Source organism: Trichomycterus rosablanca, chromosome 13 (genome assembly GCF_030014385.1).
Source record: "Trichomycterus rosablanca isolate fTriRos1 chromosome 13, fTriRos1.hap1, whole genome shotgun sequence".
Taxonomy (NCBI): Eukaryota; Metazoa; Chordata; class Actinopteri; order Siluriformes; family Trichomycteridae; genus Trichomycterus; species Trichomycterus rosablanca.
The window spans coordinates 27,636,916-27,645,219 of NC_086000.1; positions in this window are offsets into that span (position 1 = coordinate 27,636,916).

Consider the following 8,304-nt stretch of genomic DNA (forward strand, 5'->3'; position numbering starts at 1 on the left):
CATCTGTTTCTCTGCATACTTTGTTAGCCTGCTTTCATGCTGTTCTTAAATGGTCAGGACTCTCCCAGGACCACGACAGATTAGGTATTATTTGGGTGGTGGATCATTCTCAGCACTGCAGTGACACTGACATGGTGGTGGTGTGTTAGTGTGTGTTGTGCTGGTATGAGTGGATCAGACACAGCAGTGCTGATGGAGTTTTTAAACACATCACTGTCACTGCTGAACTGAGAATAGTCCACCAACCAAAAACATCTAGCCAACAGCGCCCCGTGGGCAGCGTCCTGTAACCACTGATGAAGGTATAGAAGATGACCAACTCAAACAGCAGCAATAGATGAGCGATAGTCTCTGACTTTAGATCTACAAGGTAGACCAACGAGGTAGGAGTGTCTAATAGAGTGGGCAGTGAGTGGACACGGTATTTAAAAACTCCAGCAGTGCTGCCATGTCTGATCCACTCATACCAGCACAACACACACTAACACACCACCACCATGTCAGTGTCACTGCAGGGCTGAGAATCATCCACCACCTAAACAATATATGCTCTGTCCTGACCATTGAAGAACAGGGTGAAAGCAGGCTAAAAAGGTATGTAGAGAAACATGGACTACAGTCAGTAATTGTAGAACTACTCAGTGCTTTTATATGGTAAGTGGAGCTGATAAAATGGACAGTGAGTGTAGAAACAAGGAGGTGGTTTTAATGTTATGGCTGATCAGTGTACATTTAGGGCAATTTCTAGTAGCTCCATAAACAAGCCTGCATGTCTTTGGACTGAAGCACCTGGAGTAAACCCACACAGACACAGGGAGAACATGCTAATTCCACACAAAAATAACCCTGGCCACCTGGCTAGAGAATCGAACCCAAGCTTTTTTTGCTGTTAAAATACATTAGAACATACGAAGGCTTGTGTTGGGAGAAGACTTGGACAGTTTGGAGGAAATGTAAAGTAATGCAAAATATTTTAAACAGGCAAAGAATTCAAAAATTGAATAAATATTAATGTTAGGCAGGTGATTTAATTAATGAGACCGGTCTAATATCTTGCACATCACAGACTTTCATGTAATTTAAATTTGTTTCACATAATTCACAAAGACATGCATAACTTTGGTATAATTAATGTTAAATATGATATTAGTAATACAATGTATGGAATACTGTTACAATTAATACTTGCTATTAAAGATACGCTGTAAACATTTAGCATTTTTTACATTATAAAAAAAATCAGTGACCTGAGAATTTTATTTAACTTGGTCTGCTAGCTACAATTAGCCAAGTTAGCTATTATGCTAAACTTTTATAGGAAATTGTACAGATGTTAGCCAAGTAAAAATACATTTGTTAAATTAAATAGCATAACCTTATTAGAAAAGCATCTGTGGTTAAATATTTAACTTTTATTACATGAAGTGGATTAACCTGAAATCAGATGCTTAAATGCTAGCTATCTAACTAGCAAAACTACCAGACATTTTTTTTTTTTAAATACAATTTACTTTTATAATGCTTTTAGTAACTCCCACCTTCCAGGCTGTATTTCCAGGTACAAGATTACATGTAGTAAAATAGTAAGTTAAATATAATTAATAGTAAAAGATTGAAATCACCAGAACTGTAAGTCACACAAGTTTACATGTTTACATAAAACATGATAAAATTATATGAAGAAAATCAGTGACCTGAGAATTTTTATTTAGTTTGGTTTGCTAGCTACAATTAACCAAGTTAGCTATGATGCTAAGTTAAATAGTATAACCTTTTTAGAAAAGTAATGTGGTTAAATAATTAACTTTTATTACATGAAGTGGATTAAGCTGGAATCAGATGCTAGAATGCTAGCTATCTGGTAGCCAAACCAGACTATTTTAAAATACAACTTACTTTTACAATGCTTTTAGTCACTCCCACCTCTCAGGCTGTATTTCCAGGTACAAGATTACATGTGATTCAAAGTTAAAGTTAAATCAAATTATACTGTAAAAGATTGAAATCACCAGAACTGTAAGTCACACAAGTTTATGTGTTTACAAAATAGTGTTTCTTAAGGCAGGGTGTTTTTTATGGGAGTACTGGAGGCCTACTCCCTTACAGGGTTTCAGGATTTCTCTGCACACTTATCAAACATGCTACACAAACACACTAATCCAGCTCATGAGGGCTGGATAATTAGCTCACAAGCTAACTCAGTGTAGTATATACAAAGAAAGCTTGAAACTTTAAAACGCAGATGGGTTTCAGTACTGGAGTTGAGAACCAAGGGTTTGGGATTCTACAAATGCACACATTTAGTGTTGTTTCTATAACTGCAACTCCTACTCACTACATAGGGCACACTAAAATAAGCAAATAACACCTGTGGATTATGATTTTACATTTCATTTACATTACAGTTTAAATGTGTTTATTTTGTATTCTGAATTGTTCCTAAATTGTAAGAAACAGGTAAATGGCTCAAGTTCCATGTTGAGTGTTACCATTTTCCCATTCATATTTCAAGCAGTGCTTTTACTTGAGCCAAAGTCTCTCATGGAGGTATTACAAGAACTGGGGAGTACGATTAGCATTAGTCTCTGTTTTAATATGGCTTTCTTAGCAAGTCTATGTATACACAGTATGATTCTTTCACAGATTCATTAGATAAGATAAGATATCCTTTATTTGTCATATATACATGTACAGGTGTACAGTACAATGAAATTCTTTCTTCGCATATACCAGCTTGTTTGGTAGCCGGGGTCAGAGCGCAGGGTCAGGAATCGTACGGCGCCCCTGGAGCAGACAGGGTTAGGGGCCTTGCTCAAGGGCCCAACAGTGGCTGCATAGCAGAGCCTGGATTTGAACCGCCAATCTTCCGGTTGATAGCCCAAAGCTCTATTCACTAGGTTACAACTGTCTCTTGTAAGAATCATCGTAAGAATCGTAATTTTTTTGTGTCAAAAACTGTTGTTCCAAAAAAGTATTTCTTTGTTGGAAATCCATTATAGCTAGTTACTTTTCAGTGCTCATGTAAACAGGGCTAGTTTAAATGTACATTCAAAAAATGTAGAGCCTAATCCTTTGCTAAGATTGGGAAAATTTAAGACAAAAGGCACTTTATGTTCAGAAGAAATTTGTTTAGATGCCCAGATGTAATCCAAGTACAACCAAAAAAAGTATGCTGTGAATTAGAAGCCGGTGAGCTGTGGCCAAGTATTTTAGGAACAAATTTTGGGCTTTTTTGCTCATCATCCTCTAAACTAAGCTTCTAAACAGTTCTCTTAAACTCCTGTGTTGTTGAGAAAAGTGTGAAGATTCTGTGAAAAAATTTCTGGAAATCCATGACTGCCCTTATTCTACTTCATAGACTACTGCTTTTATTACCCAAACAATTCACAGACCAAAAGCCTCTTAACATAAAGCAATAAAATAACAATAAAATGCTAATCATTAACTTATTCACACTTTCCTCTGTCAGAGAAAAGTGTCTCTGTCTCCTGCATTGTGACTAATTTTGTTTTGGGAGGTTTTACACAGCAGCCCTAGCCAGTTAGCTAGCTAGCTAGCTACAGTGTATCACAAAAGTGAGTACACCCCTCACATTTCTGCAAATATTTTATTATATCTTTTCATGGGACAACACTATAGACATGAAACTTGGATATAACTTAGAGTAGTCAGTGTACAGCTTGTATAGCAGTGTAGATTTACTGTCTTCTGAAAATAACTCAACACACAGCCATTAATGTCTAAATAGCTGGCAACATAAGTGAGTACACCCCACAGTGAACATGTCCAAATTGTGCCCAAATGTGTCGTTGTCCCTCCCTGGTGTCATGTGTCAAGGTCCCAGGTGTAAATGGGGAGCAGGGCTGTTAAATTTGGTGTTTTGGGTACAATTCTCTCATACTGGCCACTGGATATTCAACATGGCACCTCATGGCAAAGAACTCTCTGAGGATGTGAGAAATAGAATTGTTGCTCTCCACAAAGATGGCCTGGGCTATAAGAAGATTGCTAACACCCTGAAACTGAGCTACAGCATGGTGGCCAAGGTCATACAGCGGTTTTCCAGGACAGGTTCCACTCGGAACAGGCTTCGCCAGGGTCGACCAAAGAAGTTGAGTCCACGTGTTCGGCGTCGTATCCAGAGGTTAGCTTTAAAAAATAGACACATGAGTGCTGCCAGCATTGCTGCAGAGGTTGAAGACGTGGGAGGTCAGCCTGTCAGTGCTCAGACCATACGCCGCACACTGCATCAACTCGGTCTGCATGGTCGTCATCCCAAAAGGAAGCATCCACCAGCTCCGTGATGTCATCATGGAGGAGTGGAAGAGGATTCCAGTAGCAACCTGTGCAGCTCTGGTGAATTCCATGCCCAGGAGGGTTAAGGCAGTGCTGGATAATAATGGTGGTCACACAAAATATTGACACTTTGGGCACAATTTGGACATGTTCACTGTGGGGTGTACTCACTTATGTTGCCAGCCATTTAGACATTAATAGCTGTGTGTTGAGTTATTTTCAGAAGACAGTAAATCTACACTGCTATACAAGTTGTACACTGACTACTCTAACTTATATCCAAGTTTTATTTCTATAGTGTTGTCCCATGAAAAGATATAATTAAATATTTGCAGAAATGTGAGGGGTGTACTCACTTTTGTGATACACTGTATATGTTTAGCTGAGTTCCATTGGCAACTGCTAGTATTTAGCTAAAATGACTAGTTCTGCATGAAAAGACTACCTTATTAAATCACAGGCTCACAAGGTCATATAGAGGCAAAGCATGGAGGCAAAAAAGAAAACTGTGATAAAAGACATAAATTAAAGATAACATTGTGTAATCTCAGCTGTTCTGGGAGCTAGTATACAGTCCATAGACATACTAATTCAATTACAAGAACCAGTGTTTCATCTGTCCCAACTTTATCAGGTAATTTGTCACTTATTCATTTTCATGAATTGCTTCATCCTGACACCTGCTGGGGTTTCTGTCCATTATAAGGGGCATCTTAAAGCAGCCAGTTCTCCTTCTGACATTTGTGTGGGAGGAAACCAGAGCACCCAAACTAAATCCATGCGTACATGGAAGCACCCACATGACATATTGCCTGTTTTAGCTGATTCAGTTGTTTTACAGAGGTTGATGTGTGTCCTTTAGATGAAATAATACATATTGTCTATTTTACAGCTCAGGGTCATTGGGACCCAGGTTCAATCATTATATAGAGTTACTGTGTGGGGTCTTCTCTGGGTACCTGTTCTTCCCACATGTGGATTTTCTCTTAATTAATCCTATGTGGTCAAGTAATCTTGTGAAGTCTTTTTGGAAGAAGTTCTGGAACCATCGGTCAGGTTGGGGGGGTCCTTTCTGTGTGGAGTTCGCATGTTCTCCCCGTGTCTGCGTGGGTTTACTCCAGGTGCTCCAGTTTTAGTCCAAAGACATGCAAGTGAGGTGAATTGAAGATACAAAATTGTCCAAGTCTGTGTTTGATATAAACTTGTGAACTGATGAATCTTGTGTAATGAGTAACTACCGTTTCTGTCATGAATGTAACCAAAGGGTGTAAATAGTAATCAGAAATAGTAATAGTAATCAGAAGGTTTGGAATAGTAATCAGAAGGTTAACTGCTGAAGTGGCCAGGTTGCCACTGTTGGGCCCCTGAGCAAGGCAAACCCTCAACTGCTTAAACTGTATCAGTCACAATTGTAAGTCACTTTGGATAAAAGTGTCTATTAAATGCTGTAAATGTAAGATTTCACTGCTGTTTCGCTGTGGTCCTAAATGTATTAGTTTCAGATTTAACCAGTTAAAACTAAAATAAGAAGGCCGCTCAAGTGGTGCAGCAGTAAAAACACATGCTGGAACCAGAGCTGGGATCTGGAATACATCGTATCGAGTCTCAACTCTGACTGCCGGCTGGTCTGAGTGGCCACATGAACAACGATTGGCCTGTTGTTCAGATAGGGGTGGGATATTAAAAGCTGGATAGGGACTCTCTCATAACTAACGCAATTACAACCTCTGCTGGCTGATTGATGGCGCCTGCACAGAGACGGGAAAAGAGTGCTGTCAGGGTGTGTCTCTCCGTACACAGTGCTGATCCGCATCAGCACTCGTCAAAGTGTAGGTGACAAAATGCATACAGCTTCTGCCCACGTGTCAGAGGGGTGTGGGTTAGCTTTTTTCTCCTCAATCAAAGTGGGGATTGGCATTGGTGGAGAGGAAGCATGACGCAATCGGGCAATTGGAAGCGCTAAAAGGGAGAAAAGGGAGAGAAAATGCATAAACAAAAAATAAAAATAAAAAAAATAATAAAATAATAAGAGACCTTAAATCTGTTTTATTAGTTTCACATTGTTTTAATTAAACATCGTAATTAAACATCCATTGACAACTGTGGTCTACATTAGCTGTACCATATTTTACTGTTATTGATGTGATGTGACATGACCATGTTTTTACTCGAATACCATGTCATTTTCTACTGATTAACTTATTACCACAACTGTCTAGGTGGAGCACTCATTCCGTAGCTGTGTCTATTAACTTTTTAACGTATGTGTATTTATTAAAAATAAATAAATAAATCCTCTGAATTATGTCTCCGACAAAGGCAGGGCTATCAAGAATGAGCATGTCTGGGAATGCCTTCCAACCAGACTTTTTCCTAAATTCATCTCATTGTTGCCTGAGGCCCTCTAATTTAGAACAACAACAAAAAAGTTAAATGTGCTTTGATGAAATAATGTAGTAAGAATGTGCTCTGCCCAAACCTAGCCAAGTACACCTACTCACAAAGCGAAGTACTCTGCTTTGTTGAAACTGCATGATTAGCATTACACAATGGAAACTAAGCAGTTAAGTCAGAATTTCCCTCTTTTTAATGAATATTGATACTAACTCCCTTAAAACACATCAGCTGTGCGGGTGTACCTATGCCTGCTTGAACAAATACTCTAGTGCTTTCCAGTGTGCCACATCTGTAGTATAAACCTGTCTACTCAAGCTCATTTTAACTTACATTTTGCCAGCTGATGCTCTTCTTTAGTTATATATGTTCTTTAGTAAATATAAGCACAAACTGCAAAAAAGGAATCTTAATAACCAATAACCAACAAATAAGTCATTGTATGATCAATGCTGTTTTTAATGAAGTGTCATTCAAATTGCTTCCAGCAGTTAACAGTTAATATTTGAGATGATAGTGGAGCTGAGGCAGCAGATATCATACATCAGCCAGGGCAGTTGTAGCCTAGTGGTTAAGGTACTGGTCCAGTAATCAAAAGGTTGCTGGTTAAAGCCTTACCACTGCCAGGTTACCACTGTTGGGCCCTTGAGCAACGCCCTTAACCCTCAATTGCTAAGATTGTATACTGTCACAACTGTAAGTCACTTTGGATAAAAGCGATCGCTAAATGACGAAAATGTAAATGTAACCAGCTAGCAGAGGCTGTTATTGCAGCAGCAATGAGGAATCCTTTCCGCTCGCCCACCCTCAGACATAGCCAATCGTATCTGTAAAAGCGTAAAGTCTCAGCAGTGGTGAACTAGCGCATAAGACCACTTAGAAGTAGTCCACTTACACTGATCAGCCATAGCATTAAAACCACCTCCTTGTTTCTACACTCAATGTCCATTTTATCAGCTCCACTTACCATATAGAAGCACTTTGTAGTTCTACAATTACTGACTGTAGTCCATCTGTTTCTCTACATCCTTTTTTAACCTGTTTTCACCCTGTTCTTCGATGGTCAGGACCCCCACAGGACCACTACAGAGCAGGTATTATTTAGGTGGTGGATGATTCTCAGCACTGCAGTGACACTGACATGGTGGTGGTGTGTTAGTGTGTGTTGTGCTGGTATGAGTGGATCAGACACAGCAGCGCTAGTTTTTAAATACCGTGTCCACTCACTGTCCACTCTATTAGTCACTCCTACCTAGTTGGTCCATCTTGTAAATGTAAAGTCAGAGACGATCGCTCATCTATTGCTGCTGTTTGAGTTGGTCATCTTCTAGACCTTCATCAGACGTCACAGGACGCTGCCCATGGGGCGCTGTTGGCTGGATATGTTTGGTTGGTGGACTATTCTCAGTCCAGCAGTGACAGTGAGGTGTTTTAAAACTCCAGCAGCGCTGCTGTGTCTGATCCACTCGTACCAGCACAACACACACTAACACACCACCAGTGTCACTGCAGTGCTGAGAATGATCCACCACCCAAATAATACCTGCTCTGTAGTGGTCCTGACCATTAAGGAACAGCATGAAAGGGGGCTAACAAAGCATGCAGAGAAACAGA